This window comes from Anabrus simplex, chromosome 1, assembly GCF_040414725.1.
Source record: "Anabrus simplex isolate iqAnaSimp1 chromosome 1, ASM4041472v1, whole genome shotgun sequence".
NCBI classification, from domain to species: Eukaryota; Metazoa; Arthropoda; class Insecta; order Orthoptera; family Tettigoniidae; genus Anabrus; species Anabrus simplex.
In genome coordinates this window covers 1,281,263,575-1,281,275,937 of record NC_090265.1, presented here as the reverse complement: position 1 = coordinate 1,281,275,937, position 12,363 = coordinate 1,281,263,575, and the positions used below count along the sequence as shown (strand labels likewise).

At 40.4% G+C, this 12,363-nt stretch overlaps 1 protein-coding gene across 1 annotated transcript in view; it reads left to right on the top strand.

Annotated features, from left to right (window-relative positions):
- LOC136858704 (uncharacterized) overlaps positions 1-12,363 on the top strand; it is a 776,037-nt gene that overhangs the window by 435,393 nt on the left and 328,281 nt on the right. The gene's annotated exons all lie outside the window — the stretch shown is intronic.

Genomic DNA, 12,363 nt, shown 5'->3' with positions numbered 1-12,363 from the left:
TCGCGTCTTTAATATACATACATCGATTATATTTATTTTTGGGCGGGTGTTGGTTATAGGCATTCAAAATTATCAAAGCAGTGATTGGTAGAATACTTATCTGAATTATGGACATTGTTTTTAATCACGCATTGGAAATACGTTGTTACTGCTGCTTGATTTATGGATTTGAGGTAACTTCATCACCATTCCCCTGTATTCTCTCTCTCTCTCTCTTAGAACTTCAATAATACGGTACCTATGGAAGATTTGTTTCGATAGGGATGTAGGTCAGAGAATTTGACCATAAGAACACCTTTTATTATATCAGTTTAATCACGATAACGACAGTCACGTAAAATTACAAATTTGCTTACTCTAGTTGTAGAGGTCTGGCCACACAGCCGTCTAAGCTACAAGGACAGCTGACACGGCCCACTAACAGGATATGCGAGCTTGCATTCGGCAGATAGTGAGGTCGAACCCTACTGTCGGCAGTCCAAAAGATGGTTTTCCGTGGTATCCGTGATTTAACAACAGACCTATGCTGGGATATAGCTTAATTAGGGCCACGGCCGCTTTCTGCCCACTCCTAGCCCTTTCCTATCCCGTCGTCGCCATAAGACCTATCTGTGTCGGTGCGACCTAAATTAGATTGTAAAACTAACAGGATGAAATAAGAAATCATTGAAACTCAGTCTACCTATCTTTCAGCCTTCATTGTCGCAATACTCTAAAAGAATATATCTTTAATCAATCAATCAATCAATCAATCAATCAATCAATCAATCAATCAATCAATCAATCACCACTGATCTACATTTATGGCTGTCGCCCAAGTGGCAGATTCCCTATCAGTTGTTTACCTTGCCTTCTCTCGAATTTCAAAAAGACCGAGCAGATAGCTGCGTGGTTGGGGTCACGTAGCTGTCACCTTGTATTCGGGAGATAATGGGTTCCCACTACACTGTCGGCATTCTTGAAGATGGTTTCCCGTGGTTTCCCATTTTTACACCAGGCAAATGCTGGGGCTGTACCTTCATTAAAGGCACGGCCACTTCCTTCCAACTCCTAGACTTTTTACATCCCATCGTCGCCACAATACCTGTGTCAGTGCGGCGTAAAGCGGATTGTAAACAAAAATTTAAAAGTAATAACAGCTAGGTACCTACAGTTACACCATCAACGGAGTACTCTAAAACTGAGCGGAATTTTCTTCTTACTGAAACTCTACAGCCTGAATTTTTACCACATTTGCCTTCATACTATTGTCTGCCGTCCATCTCACGACATTGTTGAGGTCTGTTTGCAATCGCTTACAATTTATTTATTTCTCTATACAGTAAAATATTAAGTGCAAAAGCTATTTCTTAGATTCCAGTTCTTTACTCATATCAGTTAAATATAATAAATAAGAAAACATGACGGTTCATTAATACTGCCTTGAGGAACTCTCCTCTTGATCGTTAAAAGATCAGAGAATGCTTTACCTCCTCTAATTCTCTGGGTACTATCTTACCTTATTTATATATATATATTTTTTTTTGCTACTTGCTTTACGTCGCACCGACACAGATAGGTCTTATGGCGACGATGGGACAGGAAAGGCTTAGGGATGGGAAGGAAGCGGCCGTGGCCTTAATTAACGTACAGCCCCAGCATTTGCCTGGTGTGAAAATGGGAAACCACGGAAAACCATCTTCCGGGCTGCCGACAATGGGGTTCAAACCCACTATCTCTCGGATGCGAACTCACAGCTGCGCGCTAGTTCTATCTTCTAGAAATGTAGCCACCCATTCAGTAACCCTTTTATGTATTCCAATTGCTCTCATTTTCGTCAGTGGGCCGATGACCTTCGATGTTAGGCCCCTTAAAACAGCAATCATCATCATCATCATTTTCATCAGCACCGAATCTAAAATATCTGCTATATCATACAAGTTGGACCCCAGAAAATAACTTTTCCGAAACCCGAACTGCCTTCTGTCAAACAAGTTGGTCATTTCGCTAAAGTGTCTAATAGAATCAGAAAGTGATTTCCTGGAGCTTACAGTTAACACATTGAACCCTTGAACTTACCATTCCATCGTTGGTCGTCCACAGCTGCTACAGTAGAGCAATATAGAACTCTTAAATCATGGGTCCTTGCGGTCACGATCTTAACCTAAAGATGGGGTTCAGAAGAGAGGGGGTTCTTTTATAGTCTTAGGAGTGACGCTACTCACACCACTAAGCTTGATTACGTAATCTGCTAATTTCGCGTCCAATAGACCGATTTTCTTGAAACTTGTTCCAGAATTCCGGACAGACTTGCGATTTATTTAGATGTTAATCTCATAATTTTACCACACTCCCAACAGGTGAAATAAATTATTTATGCCCGGGCGTTTCGCGGGTTTTCTTCATCCATTGACCTTGGCACGTGGAGCTAGTCCACTGATCTGACGCTGATTTGTACTTAGGCTTAACTGCATTTATATTTACCCTGGGGGCTCTGTCTTCACGTAGGCTTTAAGAATAATTTAGATTATTTATTTCTGTATTTACTGTGTTGCCAAAATCTCTCGTTACGCAGAATTCCGTGAATTTGAAGAATTGTTGGGTACTCGAAGTCCACCGATGTGTCACGGTATTTCACGAGCTTACCGTGGGTGAGTTCGTTCCCACGCGACAGCGAGGCTCTGGAAGTCCAACATGGCTTCTCTCAAAAATAAAAGCAGCTTGTTATTTGAAATAAATATTGAACAAATAAAAAAAAATATTTTTCTCATCGTAGAATTATGGGTTCCCTCTCGGCACAGGCCAGAGTGAAGTGTAGCTTTCACCGAAGTCCCAGTCTCATCCATGGCTGTGATAATATGGAAGCTGCTGGGGTATGGGTGGTGCTGAGTAATGGCATTCAGAGCAAGACTAGTGCATCTGAGTGTAATGAAAGGTGTTGCTCATAGGGTCAGTCGTGCTGCAATGGCACTTTCCGACCCAGTGAGGAAAGCAATGGCAAACTACCTCACTCCTCGTCTTGCCTAGTACGCCTCATTTTGGTCCTGCCATTGGTTTTTACGTTTTCCTTATAACCGCATTACCTTTGGTGGTTCTATTTGAGGATCCAACCAGCTTCTGGGCGGATGACCTAACAGACACATATGTCAAGCTAACTGTCCTGTAGTTATCCGCTTAATGTTTATCCCCCTTCCCTTTGTACAAAGGGGCTACAATAGCAGCTCTGCTTTCATTTGGTATAGATCCCACATGCAAATAAGTATTTCAAACATGGTACTGTATCCCAAATCAATGCATTTACCTGTGGCCCGCGGTGAAAACATTCGTTACCCTAGTTGCATTTTTTTTAAAGCAATCCCAACCCCATCTCTCTAATTAAGCTGTACCCAAGCTAGCTGCTCTGCCGCCGTAAGATGCTGTTAATCTCGGGTGAGACCAACAGCTATCACCCCGCCACCCCAAGAGAAGGAGGGTTGAAGCTCATGCGTCAACCAAGCGACTTGAATTCCGCTGGGGTAGCTCTCTTTCGCGCCGGCGAAGAAACCCAGTTCGCTGGAGAGACTTGGACTGCGGTAAAGCGAACGGGTTATCGAGACAGCTGTACTTGCCTTGACTTAGCTGTTTGCGGTATCTTTTTTACTTGATTACATGGTAAAGAAATGTTCCAAGTAAGAATAAGAAAATATAAACACAAAATTCTGTACCCCAGCAGCGCTGGGATACCTGGGGTTCAATGCACGCCACTAGCATTTACTATATCCCCAGAAATCATATCAATCCCAGCTTATTTTCTTGTTTTCAAATTTTGTATCTAATTGTAAATATTTTTGTTATGAAAGGTAAATTACAGTCACCTCCTTCACCTGGACATTGTTTTTATATCCAACAATCCTTACATACTGCTGACTAAAAAATTTGCCGTGTGTAAATCCTCACATGTATACTCCCCTTGTTAATTAATCATTCCTGGGATATCCTTCTTGGAACTAGTTTCTCCTTGTTTTACTAGAATTAATATGACTGCCAATTATGTTTGCCTTCATGCTGTCCTTAGCTGACCTCTTTGCTAAATTCATTTTCCTATAATATTAAGTTCCTTCAGCATGTCCTTAATTCCACAACCATTCGTAACTCTTTTTCCTTCCAACCTGCAGCCCCTCCCTAATGTCTCTATTTCGATATACTGGATCTTTATTACTTTTATCTCTGACATCAAACGGAATTAAAATCATTTAATTTTCTTATTCTGGAGACAATCGAACCGACGTAGTAAAAGTGTGCATATTTCATTCATAAATGTGCCCAGTTACTAGAAATTTGTCTCGGAAAAATGTATATGGACGTAAATCTATTTCCACTAGTCTTTTATGTACAAGATCGCTTAAATCCTAACAGACTACCGGAGGATTCGATTCCGCTGCCTCGACCACAGGTTTTGAACGCCTTACAAGCTTTTCTAACCATTCAGGTTAGAAAAGTCTGTTCGCACGAAATACATTAATCAAAATGGTAATCTGTTATGAAGTACTCGTAACTCGAAGATTTAGGAGATATCTCGCAAGTTTATAGTTTGAAAAACTGCTTTATATAATTTTCAGAATATTGTATTATTCCTCTACGAATTTCTCACGAAATAACTCCGTAAATAACTCCACAATGTTCCGCTGAGCTATCTATTCGTTTTTACATGATTGATGAATTTTGATTATGACTTCGTTAGCTAGCTTACTTTCACTAGTTCTTTCGCTGTTCCAATAAACTGATGGCAATGATTTTCAGTGCCCGCAGAAAATAAATCCTTTTTTTAATATGGTTGAAAAGAGCAATTTTCGGCTGCTGTCATGCACGAATGAAAACAGTTCCAAAAGATGATTATTTAGTAAACAAAATGATAACAGTATAGATTTTCGTCATGAAGTATTGTTCCCTGCAGCCTTTCATACTGATGAAGTAAATTAAAACAACTGGAAGAATTTAGGAGAGAGATAACTGTGTGTTGCAAATGAGGAGAGTGAAATAAAATATGGTCGGAATATCACGTAAGTTACTTTTAACAATTATGGTATTGAATGCGTATTCTCTAATACTAGCGAGGGGAGTGAGCCCGCCTGGTGGCCATGATGGTTAAGGCTTGAAGTCTACGTGGTATGACACCGTGATTAGCTGGTTCCAGTCTTGTTGATCGAAGAAATTTTCCCCATCAGAATGTTGTCCGCCAGGGTAGGAGAGGTGGTGGTATACAATTTGTAATCACTATATTGCATACTAAAACCTGGATTTAATTCCAAACTTATCCGCAGTGTTCATATGGAGTGAGGGCATATGACGCTGTTGATGGTGATCCGTCCGTCGGATAGGAACGTAAAGCCTTGAGCAGACAGGGAGAAGGCTACGTGCCTGCACCGACTTTCACCATCCGCTCCCTTTCTACTATCACGTCATTCATTTCATCTCATTAACTCCTCCGATTAGGTTGATGTCAGGAAGAGCATCCGGTCGTAAAAGCTCGCTATGAAGTTTCATCTCACTTCATACCCGACGCCGTAAAGAAACGGTTCAAGGGTTCGACATACGTACATACTGGCGAGGTGAGTGATCTACAAGGAAATGTGGAATGCGTGTAAATATTCGTGAATTCGGTTGGTAGATGGGTAGATTCTGTTGAAGACACCTCTAAAAATAGGAGAACAAAGAATTGAGAACCTATACTCAGAGAGAGTTGGCATGTCCTCGTTGAGTAATTTTTCTGCGATCTCCTCTTATATAATACTCAAATTAATATTATGTATAGCTACAAGATAACACAGGGGGCCGATGACCTAGATGTTAGGCCCCTTCAAACAACAATCATCATCATCATCATCATCATCAAGATAACAAAGGAGTAATTCAAACAAATTAACCTTTCGGGCCCTGGAACAGGTTTCAAAACTCCAACCTAATCGTGTCCCTTTGATGGTTGGCAGCGTGGTGTGTTGTGTGTTTATGAAGAGGAGTGTGTTGGGATAGACAAAGCAGCCAATCCCCGAGTTAACCCGATGTAATTAAAATCCTCAAGCCGCATGGGAATCGAACCTGCGACCCTCTAAGACGAAGACTTCAACTCTGACTGTTTAGCCAAAGGGCTTCGAACAGAACAGCAAATTAAACTATTGTATTAAAATGCAGCTCAAAGTTAAAAACTAATAAAAATTATTAACTTGAAATCAGATTATTTTGCCGCAAGGATGGGAAGGGCTAGGACTGGGAAGGAAGCGGTCGTGGCCTTAATTAAGGTACAATCCCAGCATTTGCCTGATATGAAAATGGGCAAACCACGGAAAACCGTCTTCAATGCTGCCGACGTCATGACATCAGTTATAAGTCACAATTATAATTGTTGTCCCATTAATACAAACAGCTGTTTGTGTTATTATGTTATTATAACAGATTATTTTCCTCGATACCACAACCCACCACTGTCGCCACTGCGCACTGTCCCTGCCCTCTCCCTGTGGGTGGAGGCAGTAGAATGACACCCACGGTATCCCCTGCCTGTCGTAAGAGGTGACTGAGAGGGCCCCAGGGGCTCTTAACTTGGGAGTGTGGGTTAGCGACCACGGGGCCCTTGACTGAGTCCTGGCGTAGCTTCTTCTTCTTCTTCTTCTTCTTCTTCTTCTTCTTCTTACGTGTGCCAGGCTTCTCATTTTCGTCTGTTCTATCCGACCTCCCTTGGTCAACTCATTCTGTTATGTTCCGACGGTATTAAAGCATTCAAGGCCTAGGGAGTCTTTCATTTTCACGCACTCGCGGCCTTTGCCTTTCTTTGGCCAATACCTTCGTTTTTCGAAGTATCGGACACCTTCCATTTTCCCCCTCTGATTAGCGTTAATAGAGGATGTTTGCCAGTTGTACTTAGTCTAAAACAATAATCACAACCACCATCTACTTTCACCCACATGAACATTTTTTTTTTTTTTTTTTGCTAGTTGCTTTACGTCGCACCGACACAGATAGGTCTTATGGCGACGATGGGACAGGGAAGGGCTAGGAATGGGAAGGAAGCGACCGTGGCCTTAATTAAGGTACAGCCCCAGCATTTGCCTGTCGTGAAAATGGGAAACCACGGAAAACCATTTTCAGGGCTGCCGACAGTGGGGTTCGAACCTACTATCTCCCGAATACTGGATACTGGCCGCACTTAAGCGACTGCAGCTATCGAGCTCGGTCCCACATGAACAAACACTGCTGCTCAGCCGTCGACATGTTTAACAAAACAAAACAACAGGCCATGTGATCAACTCGGGGAGACTGCCTCATTCATACCCTGCACATGAGCTTAATACAGAAGTAACACTGATTAACCAACTGGAGCAAGAAGTGACTCCTACGGAAGCTTATTTTTTATCTCGCCCAGGCTAAATGGGAATATTTCCTTGACCTATGAAATAAATGTGGTTCGGACACTGATGGAGTGAGGAACAAAAATCAAATGAATTTGAGCTTTGAAAGAAGTAGCCCATGATTCACTCATTCAGAGGCCTCACAAGAGACAAAGAGGCACAAAGACGTAAGCTCCTGCCTGTCAATAGTTGGGCGCATATCATCGCTGACATTCGTTCCATAAAGGCTGTAAAAGTGGTAGGTTCCATTTCAAAGCCAATCTGATATGAATGTGCGGCATTGAATTTGCTGATATATTCACATATCTGTGTGTGCAAATTTTCTCCATCCAGTTTTTGGCATTAATCTTGACCATCATAAGCATGACTTCACGTCAAGAGGGAAGTGTCGTAATCCTTCCTGGCTCGAACCGTTAATAGCTACGCAACATAAGGTAGAAACAATCATATAGTTTCAAGAATTTTCTTAAGAACCGATGCTATGTCCAAGGACGTGGCGTCCAGCATCCACATTAAACTAAAGTTTTTTTGGAATGGCTATGCTTACAAAATAACACATGGCGCTACAGCCAAAATGAACCTTGGCTTACAAGCGACCGCTGCTCCCCTAAAGGATTTCAGGTTATGAGTCGGCGTGAGGTCAACGTGATTCAACCTCCCTGATGTTATTCCTGGATGTATAGACCGGGACTACTACTACACCGTCAAATATCTCCTCAATTGTTCGTACGAACCCTGACGGGGAATCGAACCTAGGGCCTTCGGATAACAGGCTTCTTCGCTAGCCCTAGACAACAGGACCAACCCTTATCAGATATGAATGTATGTTAATCTAAATTTGAAATATGCTCTATGGAATTTGAAATAAGGAGCAAACCAGGCGAACATCGTGATTTACATGGCTATGAATGCCACAGAGCATATAGTTATATGGCTATGTGATTTCAAGCTGGCCGGTTCTGCTAACTGCCTAGCCCAGTTAACATTCGAAGTTGCTCTCATGCGTCGGCCTCGTGTCGATAGATTAATCCGCGTGTAAAAGAACTCCTGCGAAATAAAATGTAGGTACATTGATATGACTATTCCCTAAAACCGTGATTAGTGGGGCATAAAACCAATTACATTTTATTATTATACAGTTATACTTGGAATATTACCTACAGGGACGTGACCCTTTATTTGGATAATCTCTCATGAGCAGACACAGATTCAAATCTCATCCATCTTGACATGTCTCTGGCGACAATTTCTCTGAGCTATCACGCTCTAATAAGGAACAGACGGTTTTATTTCCCTCGACGCCCGTATCCTATACATAAAAACACGGCCATTGAACACGTTTAACATTTTTAGTAATACCTAAGGGAAATCCATCCTCACATTAGACATGCACTACATAGGGGTTAACAACCTAGGATGAAATTTTCTAGCCTATACTGTGCCACGAGTGACTTACTTTTACACAAAAGCTTCAGGAAACACTACCCAAACATTCTTGCAGTCTACATTATTTCAAATGGTATAGCAGTGAATCCTATCAAAAATGAGGAATTCTAAAGAAACAGATCGCAAGGTAATTTTTCTTTTTTTTTTTTTTTTTACTATTCTACTTTGACGATGTTAGATTCACAAATCAATTTATATTTTTCTCATATTTCCCCCTATTGTTTATATTGATTGTCGATCGATTTCACCATACAAGGTGGTGTAAATTCGATCGTATAAGAATGGAATCATTCTACTAATATGGGAATCCGATCACTATTTTGAGTTTTAAAAAGTATGTTGAGTATTTATAACGATGTACCAAATTTTATTACACTCGTTGTTTGTAAAGATAGTACAGTAAATTTATTCTAACAGTAGTGCTATACAAAACATTTAAAATACGTATGATCCCCAAACAAACCTAAATTGCACGATTTCCAAGTGGTAAAATGATATATAGTGTGAACATTAAAGATGATTCACTCATTATCATAATCTTTTATGGCATTAAATAGACCATTTTATATACCTCGCCTTCTACCTTTACGTTACCTAACAGTGATATAGAGAAGCATGGGGTTAATGGAAATAAAGGAGGATAAAGTGAGTGCAGAAATAAAGTATATTATTTCACCATCGTAAAATTTCTTACCAGAAATTGATTATTATTATTATTATTATTATTATTATTATTATTATTATTATTATTATTATTATTATTATTATTATTATTATTATTATTATTAATGAAATGAGCCCTATCTGTGCAAATACATTATTACAGTTTTAATCTTTGATACACTGGATAACTGGTTTATCTCTTTTTCGACATTTGAGAATGTGATATCTCCCACAGAAAAGACTACAGAGTTCACAGGTACATCCTTGATCAGGTTGGTTGTGTCCTTTCATCTTGCAGATTTTATAGTGATAGCCATCTTCCGCAATGGAGTTTACGAAATATCGAAGCTGTTGGCTTGTGCCTGTCTAAGATCGGTTCATCATGGCCTCTGCCGAATGGAATTACAGCCAAATATCCTTACTCTTTTCCTCCCTTTCATGTAGTAATCTCGTCCAGAAAAATGTACGTAGTTGGCGGGGCAAATTTCAATCGTAAATTTTCAATTAGCAATATATCCACATAAAAGAGATAGGGTTAGATATTTCTTGACAGGATCATCTGGAAATGTTTTATGGCAACTGATCAGTCATAGAAGTGTAAACCAATGATGATGATGGGATATTTCTATTTAGTTGGCAGCGTTGATTCACGTGAAATAACACTTTTGAGAAAGGAAGTTGTTAATAGTGAAGTTTACTTTTCTGGAAAACGAAAAAGCACAAATTTTTCTAGGATATTTATTTTTGAGTTCATCTCAGAAGATTCTTATGAACTCGCACTATCGGATTGCAATGTCATAATTAGGTACGGATAGTGTCAAAACTTTGTTAACTATGGACATGAAAATCAATAGTAGTGTTTAAGATAGATCGTATGAAACTGAGGTACTTGTCGACAACAGAGGTTATTTGACTGATGTCTTCACTTCACTACTGCGGCACACATGAGAAAGAAACATCAGCGCACAATGGCAATTGTTGGTACTGTGCGCTACAACTTCCTATTATTGGAGACCAGTTCATCTAGAACCCCAAACAGTGATCAGCTACGGGACTGTTGATACGGTGCCACGCTCGGATTCACACCATCTGATCGGAATCGCCCCATTTTACTGTACCTTAATTCAGGCCTAATTCTCACTTCTAGCCCTTTCCCATCCCGTCCGTCATCATCATAAGACCTATCTGCGTCGTAAAGCAAACTGTAATAAAAAGTACGTAAATTTTGATATTGTGGTTTTAGCCAAGGGAACTGTAGTTTTAAGCAGAATCCAGAACAATGTATTGATACGTTTCATTTTAAATATCTCACGCGCATTCATAGGTTATGAGGGTGGGACTTTCTTATTTTCAGTCTCCATATAATAGCAGCAACAAACAAAACTAGGGACATCACAACACGAAGGTAGACACGGATAAATTTCCAATTTATTTGCAGTCATTTAAGAAAAGGCTAGGAAAACAATAGATAGAGAATTTGCCACCTGGGCGACTGCCCTAAATGCAGATCAGTAATGATTGATTGATCAGCAACGTGGAACTCTTTAAAATCAATTTGAAACAACAACAACAGCAGCAGCAACGGCGTTGTGGAAACCATGCAATTATCCAGTAAGAAATAGATCGTATACAGCTGCTGAAAGAATATCGTCGGCTTACTTCTAAAACCTCGTATGTCCCGATGCACTTCCTACGCATTATTTTCCTTAAGGCTGGCCACGCCTCCCGGCCACATATGGAGTTGCAGTCCATCAGAACAATTTTCATTGTGATCAATTTCCTATGCTCAAGTGTAAAGGAAAATGGACCTTATCATGCAGTATAGTAGGGACGTGGTTTTCATCACGTATTTACACACTCCTACAGTATAACACAATGAAAATTGTTCTGATGGCCTGCATATCAATATGTGGCTGGGAGGCGTGACCAGTCTTAAGGAAAATAATGGGTGGAAAAAGCATTGCGAGATATGAGGTTTTAGAAGTAAGCCGTCGATATACAGAACTGCGAAGCTACCAGTTTATTTTGGGCACTGCAGTGGCGAACAGTAATGACTTGAATTTTCATTTTGAAAATTCCATATGCATTGCCCGGGATTCACACAGTGGCTGCCGTGACGATACCACTCAGCTATCACTCTCCCATAATGCTTCCTAAATTAGATTTTGGAAACTATTTCTCCTCCTTACAGTACACATTATCCCCAAAGTCTGCACTGAATTTCTATTCTATTCCTAAGATGGGTATCTTCGATTTATGGAGGGTCCACTTTCAATCAATCAATCAATCAATCAATCAATCAATCAATCAATCAATCAATCAATCAATCAATCAATCAATCAATCAATCAATCAATCAAGCCCATGAATAAATAAAAAATAGTTACTTAAATAAAGCCAACCCCGTTATGTAGGGGTAGCGTGCTTACCTTTTACTTGTAGGCCCCGGGTTCAATTCCAGGCCAGGTTAAGGAGTTTTCCCCGGACCTGAGGGCTGGTTCGAGGTTTGAGGAACTATGTGATGGTGAGATGGTGGTCCCGGTATAGAAAGCCAAGAATTACGGTCGAGAGGATTCGTTGTGCTAACCACGCGGCACCTCATAATCTGGAGGTCTTCGGGCTGAAAAGTGGTCGCTTGGTTACGCTAGGAGAATATATCAAGTTGTAAAAATGTCCAGCGTGATGATGCAACCGAACCAAATCAAAACATACATACAAGTCATTAAGAACCTCGGTCTGTTAATATAGATTTAATTTTCACCTCTAACATTCAATTTAATTTAATTTAATAAATCTGGCATACACCAGGGCACAAGCGTCTCCAATCACAGTGCACCTACGCAGACACATTGGATATTTTACAAATGTTTAAGGTCGCCTTTACCGAGCTCGAT